Source organism: Macrotis lagotis, chromosome 2 (assembly GCF_037893015.1).
Source record: "Macrotis lagotis isolate mMagLag1 chromosome 2, bilby.v1.9.chrom.fasta, whole genome shotgun sequence".
In the NCBI taxonomy this organism is placed as follows: domain Eukaryota; kingdom Metazoa; phylum Chordata; class Mammalia; order Peramelemorphia; family Peramelidae; genus Macrotis; species Macrotis lagotis.
This window is the reverse complement of record NC_133659.1, coordinates 264,042,224-264,054,304: the sequence shown is the minus strand read 5'-3', so window position 1 is coordinate 264,054,304 and position 12,081 is coordinate 264,042,224.

Here is a 12,081-nt window from a genome sequence, read left to right as displayed (position 1 = left end):
TGGTAGGGAGGAATGCCTTGCTGATAAGAAGTAGCAACCAATACAACATTCAGTTAAGACCAACAAAACCATACCCAGTAGAAATACCACAGGACCTGGAGAACAACATACCCAAGGAGCATGATTATTTGAATGGTGAACCAGCAAAGGCTCTCTCTACTGCAGTCACCATCCGACTAGCAAAGACTATCTACCAATTCACCAGTTCTCAAAGGGAGACCAGCAAGGATTCTTTTTTTTTTTAGGTTTTTGCAAGGCAAATGGGGTTAAGTGGCTTGCCCAAGGTCACACAGCTAGGTAATTATTAAGTGTCTGAGGTCAGATTTGAACTCAGGTACTCCTGACTCCAGGGTCAGTGCTCTATCCACTGCACCACCTAGCCGTCCCAAGGATTCTTATTTTTAGAGGAAAAAATGTCAGCTATGAATTTTTTCATTCTTTTGGTAATCTTCCCCTCCCTGAGAAATCTCATAAAGCACCTTCTCAATTCTTTCAAGGTGGTGTCATCAAGAGCAAACATTTCTGGTCACACTTTCCAGTTTCACATTCAAAAGGGCCATTTTAATATCTCCAAATAGAATACTAGAGACTAAAGAATCCTAGGGTCTAAGATTCAACTGGATTGGTTCCCTTTGTCTTTGATGAGGAAAGTATAATATTATAAACCATTGACAAATTGGTTTCTTTTTAAGGCTTTTTATTGCCTTCCTACCAGTTTCAGCCTAAAATATTTTTGTGATAAAATAGTCCACTTAGATCTTAGTGTCCTACTTACTGTCAAATTATTTTTATTTTTAAAAATCTCTGTTGTTTTTAAAAATGATTCTGTCATTGAAAATAGTAGTTCAGTGTTTTATCAAAGGCCATAAATTACCGGGGGAATGACTATATATTTGACAAAGATTTCTGGAAAAGACTTGAAGCTGTTTGGAAGAAATGAGATTTAAAATAGATTTGCACACCATCTACCACAATAAGCATCAAATGAATATATCACCTAAATGTATAAGGTCATAACTTTTTTTTTAATTAGAGGAGAATGGAAGCAAGTACCTTTCACGACTATGTCCAGGGAAAGAATTCTCTGCCAAAGAAGGTATATATTAAGTTACAAAAAGTAAAAGGGTAATTTTGATAACATTACATTTAAACAGTTTTCACATAAATAAAACCAGATAATATTTAGCAAAATAATTTTTAAATAAACATCACTGATAAAAATTCAAAAATGTCCAATATATACAAAAAAATTGATACAATTATAAAAAAACCTAAGATTCATTCTCCAAAGTGGTCAAAGGATATGAACAAATAATTTTCAAAAGATCTGCAAATCATCAGTGATCATATTTTTTTTAAAAATGCGCCAAATCACAATTAAGAGAAATACAAATGAAAACAGCTCTAAGTTATCACCTCAGATCCAGAAAACTGGCAAAGATGATTAAAAAAACAGAAACAATAAATGTTGGATAGCCTCTGGGAAGTCTGGTAAAACAATGTAATGTTGAGAATCTGAGAATTGAACCAATTGTTTTGGGAAATAAATTTGGCATTATTTGAGGAAAATGACTGAATTGTTTGTACACTTTGATCCAGAGACCCCTACACTGACCTCTAGAAAGTCAAAGGCAGAGATGTCCCACATAAACCAAAATATTCCTATCAGAATTACAAAAAAACTAGAAATAAAGAGGCCCTTTATGTACAAAATATTTATAGCAGCTGTCTTTGTGGTGGCAAACACTGGAAATGTGGGGGATCAACTGATGAATAGCAGAATAAATTGTAGTAGATGAATGAGATAGAATACAATTATGCTAAAAGAAATGAAGAAATAGATGAAACATAAGAAAAACATAAGAAGTGATACAGAGTTAAGTAAGCAATATCTAAAGAATAGTTTATAAGATCAGTATAGAAAAAATGAACAATTTTGAGGTCTTTTACAAATTAATGAAGAAAGAAATGAACAGAACTAGGAAAACAAATTGTCTCATTAACAAGCTTATTAACAATTAGCAATTTGCAAAAATACAAAAAAAGTAGCAAATAACTGTATAAATTCCCTTTCCCCTGTTTAAAAAAAATAATTTTGAACATTGTAAGAATAAATAGTAAATAAAAACAATGACCATCATGATTCCAAAGATGAAACTTGCTATCCATTACAGAGAAGTGATAGATTAAAAGTACATAAGACATTATTTTTGTATATAGCCATTTAAAAAATTTGTTCTGCTCAACTCTATATATTTGCTATAAGAAATTTGTTTTTCTTTTCTTTTTTTCCAGATTACTGCATTGGATTTTTTTTTAAGAGAGAGGTGGGGAGAGTGCTTCAGATGTGACAAACTGTTGCATGCATTTTCACAAAATACACTGCTTTATTAATTTTACTTCTCAGTTTCCTTACAAGAAACCCTACAAGAAATGAGAGCATTTTGTAAATGTTTGTAATGTCAAAACAAAATATATTAATAAAATTTTTAAGTGGGTACCAGACATGTCTAAACAAACAGTGGCACATGAAAGTAATGAAATATTATGTTACAGTAAGAAATGATGAATATGAGAAAAACAGGGAAACATGGGAGAACATATGACCTGATGAAGAGTGATGTAAGCAGAACCAGAAGAATGATATTCTTGACAATAATAATGCATTAAATGGAAAACTAAAATGGAGCAACTGTTATGGTCAATTTTGGTTTTCAACAACAGATACTTCCCTCACTGCTCAATCAAAAGAAGTATGTTGCATCTCCTGTGGGATGAGTCCTTATCCTGGTTGTTTTGTTTTGTTTTCTTTGGCTGCTTTGTTTTGTTGTATTTTTTGTAATAAAGGATTCCATTTGATTGGAAGAGTGATATCAAGAAATAATTAAAATGTAAACACAAGAGAAGTGTGGTACAGAAGGAAGAGTGCTGAATTTGAGGTTAGAGGATTCAAGTTTTAATCCTTGGTACTTTATATATGTCTAAATATAAGTTTTTGGAACTTCAATTTCTACCTCATTGATAAAATAGAGTTGAACTAGACATTTTCTAAAGTCCCTTTCAAGTTGTCAGAAATCAACAATCCTTTGAACTTATTTATTCATAATTAATATAAAAGCTAACATGGCATAGTGTGTAAGATTTGCAAAAGATTTGTTAACTCATTTGATCTTCACAAGCTTGTGAGGTAGGTTATATGATTATTCCCATTTTATGGATGAAGAAACTAAATCAGAAAGAGGTTAAATGACTGGCCCAGAGACTTGTCACACAGGAAATTATTAATAGATAAAATTTCTGGAGCTAGTATAATGTGAAGATTCTCAATGACTATGGGTTCTTTGACTCCTCTCTCCAGATAAATATAGATAATATAGATATCCATACATTTAAATAATATATACATATATATCATTTATATTAAGATAGATGATATAAATTTTTATTGACATAGGCCAGTCCACATACTTTGTGAGAGGCATTGTGCTAAGCTCTGGGGATACAAAGAAAGCCAAAAAAAAAAAGAATCCCAGTCCTCAAGGAGCTCACAGTCTATTGCAGGAGATATCATGAAAAACAACCATGTACAAAGAAGATATAGATAAAATAAATTAGAGATAACAGAGGTAAGGCATTAGCTTTAAGAGTATTAAGAAAGACTTCTTATAGAAGATGGGATTTTAGTTGACACTTGAATGAAGCTGGAGAGTAGAGCTAAGAAGGGATGGGGAACAAGTAGTGAAGAGACACAGAGTCCAGTGATGGAATATGTGTGCCACAAAGAGTAAGGAGGCCAGTGTTATTGAATCATAGAGTATGGGTGTGAAGGGTGAAGTAGGAGGGATAGTAAAGCATGAGAAGACAGGAAAGGTAGGAAAGGGACTCTTGTGAAGGCCTTTGAATGCAGAGGATTTTATGTTGGATCCTAGAGGTGATAGAGAGTTATTTGATTGGAGTTTGTTGAATAATTATGGAGTTTATTGAACAAAGAACTCACAAGGTCGAATCTGCCTTTTTAGTAAGATTAATTTGAAATTTGAGCAGAAGATGGACTGGAATGGGTAAAGACTTGAGGCTACTAGAGTAGACTACTATAATAATCCAGGATTGAGGTGATTAGGACCTGCATCCAGGTTGCAGAAGTGTCTTTGGAGATAAAAAGGCAAATACAAAGAGATATTATAAAGGTAAAATCAATAGGACTTGGCAATAGATTGCCTATTAGGGGAGGAGGATTAGGGAAAGAGTAAGAACTCAAAGGTAACACCTAAATTGCAAGGATCACCATGGTGTCCTAGATAGCAATAGGAAAGTTTGGAAGGGAAGAGAGTGTGGGGAAAAGATAAATTCAATTGGGCAGCAAGGTGGTGCAGTGGATAGAGCATCAGCCTTGGAGTCAGGAGAACCTGAGTTCAAATGCAGCCTCAGACACTTAATAATTACTTAGCTGTGTGATCTTGGACAAGTCACTTAATCCCATTGCCTTGCCAAAAAAAAAAAGATAAGTTCAATTTTGAACATACTGAGTTACATCTGTCTAACAGATAGCCAGTTTGAGATACCTAATAGAAAGGTACTTAGGAAAGTGGTTCAGGCTAAATGAGTAGATCTGAGAATAATCAGCACGGTATTCATAATTGAGAACAGGGAAATCAAGAGTGAAACAGTTAGAGGGAGAAGAGTACCTGAAAGAAGATCCAGCAAAGGAGACTGAGGAGGAGCCAGTTAAGCAGGAGGAAACCAAGAGAGAGTGGTAGATAAAATCTAGAAAGAAGAGAGTATCAAGGAGAAGAGTGGTCAACAGTGTCAAAGATCAAGGAAGGTGAGAATTTTTTAAAAGAATCTTTAAAATGTCATTAGTTTTGGCAATAAAAAGATCATTGTTAACTAGAGAAAGAGGAGAGTCATTGATGATAAAGTTGGAAGCCAAAGTTAAAAGAGAATGAAAAGGAAAAAAGGGGAGGATAGGGGACACATGGGCATGTTTATAGTCATCAGGGAAGCAACCAGAAGATGAGAGATTAAACCAGAGGAGAGGTTAAAATTTGAGGGGAACCCAGTTAGCACAATTTTCTGATTTTCTCCAGCTTCAATCAGCAGGCAGGAGCCACAGTCAGTTACCAACTGGTGTTCCTAAAGTTCATTCACTCAATAAACTCCAGGATCAAATTATTATCCCCAGGATCAAATATAAATCCTTCATTGGATAAGACCTAATACTACTTAACTACTTAACATCAGTTAGTTTTTACAAAGATATATTTACTTTCAAGCTAAGGAAAGTACAAAGTACAAATATTTTTCTCAACTCTTCAAGGACATAATCTTCCCAACATCCACTATGGGGGGCGGGAAGTTTGGAGGGCAGAGGATGGGGATAGTATAGATTAAAACTTAACTCCATTGAACCCAGCCTTGGAATTACCAATTTCAAGTCCAAAGGCAGCAAAGATAGGGGATATGTCCTGCATAGCAGGGCTCCCAAGTTATGACTTTTCTTTGCTACATTGACATAACCCTGCTGCCTTGTAAATCGTCAATTGAGACCATCAGAATTCCTCTTTCTTAACCTTAACCTTAACCTCTTAACCTAGAGCAGAAATGAAAAACCTAGAAGCCAAGGACTGACCCATTCCTTGAAGCTACAAGGCTGTCTCCAAAACTTCTCCCCATGGCATTGTCACTGACTGAGAGAGAAGGAATCTCAGTGAAGGTTGAGAGATAGTCAAGGTTGGTGGACCAAGGCTGATTCAGGTCTTTTCTGAATCAGTTTTGAGGCTCCTCCTAACCATGTGTTTAGTTGACTAGATGTTTCAAAATGCACATGGGTGCCCCAAAGTGTCTGAGACATTTCCATTTCACATTATCATGACACTCCAGAAAGCAGTTTTCATCACAATACCTGTCAATTGATTGCACACTGATAATTGTGCAGCTAGCTAGTGCACTGCATAGAGCACTGGCCCTAAGGACAGAAAGATCTTACTTCAAACATGGACTGAGATACTTAATTGTTATGTGACCTCAGGCAACCTAACCCTGATTGCCTTAGATCCAGGACCATCTCCAGTCATCCTGATTCATATGGGGGCCACTGGACCCAAATGGCACTAGAGGAGAAAGTGAGACTGGTGACTTAGCACAGCACTCCCTCACTCAAATCCATTTCATATGCATGTCATGGCATCATATCCCTGATAGTCATGATCTTCTTCCAGAATGAAGGATGGGAGCAGCTAGGTAATGCAAGGGATAGAACACCAGCCCTGGAGTCAGCAGGATCTGAGTTCAGATTTGACCTCAGACACATTTAATACTTAATATGACCTTGGACAAGTCACAACCCCATTGCCTCACCAAAAAAAAAAAAAATGAAGAACAAGCAGCAGTACTGATAAATTCACAGATAAGGGAGGGAAGTTGATTTGTTGCTGATAAATTCCCAAATTAGGGGAAACATTCTTTACCAGACTATATGTTTGAATTTGAGATTCTGAAACAATGGGCACCCTACCACTAATGTCCAACAATGACCTTACCACACTCAAGCTAACTCACCAGCAGTGAGTCCTTATACCCACACATCAACCATCACACATGGTTGATGTGAAATCAATTCATTTTATTCTTGGGCCAGTGTGACAAAAAATACTTGAAATATAGCATATACATATTAATTCTACACAATGGTTTGCTTCCTTTCTAGTTGTTTTTCTGAAGTTTGGAGAGGAGAATAATCTGAAGTATCGAACCTGTTGGGCAACTCTTTAATCTCAGATCCAGCCAGGTACCTTCTCAATTCACTCACCTCCTCTCAGTTCTCCTTCCCCTCAATGACCCCTGCCAATCAGAACTATGTTACCAATAAAAATGTATTTAATAAGACTTGATATATTCAGTAGGAAAAGCCATTCCAGTCATGTGGTCAAAAAGAAAAATTGTCAGTATGTGACCAAAGCCAGAAGTTTCCTTTGCTGTCTTATGGGTTCTCTTGTCATATCTGTTCATGTCTTATGTTCCAGTCACATGTACTTTACATACAGTTCTGAGAATCACCAGGGAGGCAATGATTCTTTCAAGTTGCCCACAAAGTTTCTGTCAATGAAAACTCTATAAACTGGATCTTGCCAGTTATTTCCAGACTCCATGTTCCAGCTGTTACTTTAAAGCAATGAAATCCAGACAGCTTGGGAAGCTGTCCAAGGGAAAGTTGTGGAAGCTGTTATTCCTTTGTTCCTTTTGGTTCTTGAAAGGTGAAAGTGTCATGATTCAGCTGTATTCTAATTAGGTTTAAATGAAGGTATAGCTCTGAAGACCTCAAGTTTATTGATTTTTGAGATTCAGTTTAGGGTTTCAGGGAGAGGGTTTCTTGTTTGATTTTTGAAGGGGAAAGATTTCTATGAGGGAGGAAAGTATAGAAAAATGTATTCTCAAGGTTTGGGGAAGTCATTAACCTTTATTTTAATTTATTTATCAATAGCAGGTCACAAATTTGGGTCTATAGGGAGATTTAGTGGTTAAAGGAATAAGTAAGAAATTCCAAGGGATAGTTGACTGATAGCTTTCATATCGTTCCAGACTATTAATTTTGGATATTGCCTGAAGGGTCAGATTTTAACTCGGTGGTGGGAACACCAGGACATCATACATAAGAGAAAAGGTTTTGACTTGTTTTTTAATGGGCCATTAAGTCCTCAAAGACATAATACCAGTCCCATAAGTCTGGGTCTGGTTTTCAAATCAACATGACAGAAAACCTTTTTTTAAAAGTTTTGTTGCTAATGTGGGTGACAATAGTTTACTTCTTTGGTCTCAATGGGGATAAAATTCAGTGTTCCAACAGGGCTTTAAAGAGTTCCTCTATGCTTTTGCATGGATGGAATGACTAGCACAGTAGATGCTTAATAAATACTTAATTGAGTTAAAAATCTAAATAGAGGAATATTGATCAGATTTTACTGTTTTGGTTTCTTGGATCTTGAAGCAGTTTATTTGGAAAAGAAATGAGTACAGTAAACACACACATATAAGGGGGTATATGTGCATTTAATATACATTTTATATATATATATGTGTGAGCAAAGGTAAAAATTTCAAAGTTGCAATACTATTAGTAAGTAGAATCTATACAATTCCCATTAGGTCTTTTCTATTACTAGCTGTATCACTTGGAAGGGTGGAGAAAGATACTGAGAGGGAAAGAAGTCCTGTCCAGTCTGATAGAGTTCACTATCTCTTCTACATTCTCAATGTAATATATAGGAACAAAAATGAACACATATTCCAGTATATTACATATGTTCTATATATTCCAGGCTATGGTCAATGCTAAAAAGAGATGCAAATTAAGTACAGAATACTTTAGCATAGAGGAAAGAGTCTCAGGGAACTATGGAAAAGAGTATTGACTTCAGAGTCAATTCCCAGTTCTACTACCTAACACTTGTCACCTTAGACAAGTCATTTATCTAGCCTGTTCCCCATGTGTAAAATAAGGGGACTGGACTACAACTGCTTTGAAGTCCCTTTCTGTTCCAAATCTATGAAATGATAAAAAGTAGAACATTTCAAATTCTCCCTCCTGCAGCTGTTAGTAAGTCCTCAGATTCTTTATTCTAAAATGGGAATAATAATACCTACTCTGGAAGTTGGAAGTATGACATTCAATTTTGTGGGCTAAAAAAAAGAGACTAAATCTGTGATTTCACTGATACGAGAAAACTCCCTCAACCAACACAAAGTAGTAACTGCTGAGCAATTTTTGTTCTTAGGGAATTGCCTAAGACATTGAAAGTTTGTAGTTTGCCCCACAATTGTGTCAACAGTGGGACTTGAACCCAGGTCTTGCCTCTGAGTTCTGCTCCCTATTCACTCTTCCATTCTGCCTCTAGTAAAGAGGCTAATGTATGTAAAATAGGTATGCTATATAAATGAGAGTTATTGTTTTGCTATACCCTATTAGTGTCACAGAGATAATTCTAGAAGATTATATAGTTAATATCTACTTTAAGCCTGAGGATGATGATGATGATTGTCCTTCATTCTCAAAGACCATGACATCAGGGAAATGATGCTATGCTAAGCAAATGAATTGGATTAATGGTCAGATATGAATCAAAATGACAGGAGATGGTCCTGGATTTGAGGCAATCAATGACTTACCCAAGTTCTAAACAGTGAACAAAGGACCAAGAGACAAAAGCCAAGACCTTGACATTTTAGGATTCCTTCAACAATTCATAATAAAGGAGAAGATTCTATCTTCTTATATGTAGCTCAAAATTTTATTTTTTCTATTTCCTCTCCTCACTATTTAGAGATCCTATGTTTTTTTCAAGGACTGGATTGAGTCTCTGATCTTCATCAATTGTGGGTAAACTTCAGCTGAGTTTGTTTTCTCAGCTGGAAAATAGAGAGAATATATGAACTACCTACTCTCCTAGAACACAGACAAGAATGGATATTTGGCAATCTTCTTGGAAGGAGTGCTTCCCTATAATGAACCCACAGATCCATCAAAGGATCTTGATACCCACTTTTGTAAAACTTTAAAGTGCTCCAACAATGTGATTATTATTATTACCATTATTATTCTTATTGTTGTGTGGGAAGAGTTTACCTGCTTAAATAAAACTCGGAGATCTCTTAAGGTATGAAGAGAAAAGTTTTATTCAATTCTCATGAATTGGACCCCCTTGCTCCATCTTAAACATGGAGAGAGAAAAGGGGTAAAGAGCAGGAAATGCAAGATCCATTTATCCAAGCGAGATCCCCCCCCCCACTGACCCATCCTCATTAGTGAGGAATGTGGTCTTCACAATCTATACCTGTAAATTACTCTAAAGAATAAGCATATAATTCAAACAGAGACAGGTTCTGCCCCTCCAGTACAAGGAATGAAGAACCATCTGGACTTGTCCAGATAAGACAGGGTCAGTTTATTCTTTACATTCTGGTCAAGGTAATACAAAATTACTTGTCAGGGGAGGAGGGGCAGAAAGGACATAACACACAGCTTTAACTATTTCTAATCTATAATATTCTACTGAAGAAATATCAGACTTTATCCCATTCAATCCCTCCTCTTTATTTTGATGAGATTTCTTCAAATATCTGTAATATAGACTCACACTGCTGGTCCATCTGATCATCATCCTCATTTTCCTTGCAAGTCCACATTAACTCGTAGTCATCGTTTCCCTTAACAAGTCCCCTTTTTGTGCATCTTTGCATCTTTACATCTTTAGTTTACTAGTTGAGACTTTGTCTTCTGGTAAAGAAACTACTTAACATTTTACTTAGATCAAAACACGTTTCCTTCACAAGACAATGAGATTTTGGGGCTTATTGCAATTTACATTTTGCCTTATTGCCATATTGATGCACATAATTTTAACACAATAAACTTTCATTAGTGTTTTACTATATGAGCGAACTCCAAATGAGAATTGTCATACTGTCTTAAGCCTGTAACATACATTCAACAATCATCTTATTTCAGAGTACCCAGCATATGGTTTAAAAATAAGAACAATCTAAGCCTTTGCTCTTATTATAATAATGGCTCAAACATCCTTAACCAAAAAATGAAATTTTTCAAAATATTCTCAAATATACCATTGATTTTCCTTATCCTGATATACTTATCTGACTCACATTCCTTTCCTTAAGCTAGGTCTTAAAACTGTAATTATCCTAAGAATTTTCCTTTCTTCTTACCTAAATATCCCTTCTAAAAATTAAAGAAACTTAATTCCTATCTTAACACGTAGCTGTTAGCAGGTGTCAGAGCCACACAATTAACACACCTAACCTATCTCTGGCTATTGGATCCAATACACCTAAAATTTCTTTTTCTAGTTTGCTTAGTAACTAACTATAAAGACCCAGGACATTAAAGGAAAATTTCTTTACAGATATAAGTACTGAATGTCAGTGTCCAGGTAGAGGTCACATGGGTGAGTCAAATGTCTTAGGCCAGATTTATTCTTCCAGGTGAGATATTATCCAAATGTCATTTTGGGGAAATCAAGTCAAAGGGGTCCAACCTCAGCCATACTGAGAAGTCGCCCCTTTGGCCCAGTCACCTGACATCTTGGCTTCCTTGGCTGCAAGAACATGACATTTACCCAGTAGCATTTCCTTTTGCTGACCATCCTGGTATCTGATATAAAAAGAAAATTGATTAAAAGTCCTGTGATCTAAAATAGTTGTTTTACCTAATTAGGTCTCCAAGTGAATACACTTCACAATTTAGATGGGGGTAGGGGTCGTCATAATCAATCAGCTCCCTTCCTTACACATATATGTACTCTGAATGTCCCTGTCTTCAGAATACATTAAATAGGGTTACTTTCTAAACATTCAAAAGCAGTCAGGTTCTCCCAGGATCTGGAGTATTCCTTGAGAGATTTTAGTTGTAAAGGCAGGGCCATTGTCTGACCTGATTCCTAGCAAGGGATCAGATCTGGGAGGGGCCCATTTAGAATTTTTAAACTACTTCCAAGGCTGTTTCATTAGCTTCTACCCATTCTGAAAATGTGCCAACAAAAAACCAAGAGATACTCAAAACCTGCTGCAGGAGTTTTTACTCTCTCTCTTTCTATTGTTTTTGAAATGAGAATTTTTCTGCCAGTTCCCCACCATCCTTCTGCTACCTTCTTCTCCCCTTTTTATTCAGTGAAGGAGTCTTCTAATGGGGGGGAGGCTGGTTCAAGGGGGAAGGGGAGACAGAACAAGATTTTTCCATCTACGAATGTCCATTCCCTTCCCTGCTCTTGTATTCCCCCCTTTTGATCTAGCGAAGGAATCTTCCAAGGGGGAACAGACAGGACCTGGTGACAGGGGTGGGGGATGGGGTTTGGAAATTTAGGGGCTGAAGTCTCTAAATTTAGCAAAACAGTAATAAGTGCAACACATTAAGAACTAGATTTTACAAAATAATCTTTCCATTATTACATTTATACCTGGACCTACAGATCTAGAGCAAGGTCCAACACATCACTTAAAATTTCAGGGACCCCAGAGGGTCATGCTTTGATAATTTCCTTCACTAATGATCATTAATTCCAACTTTGACAT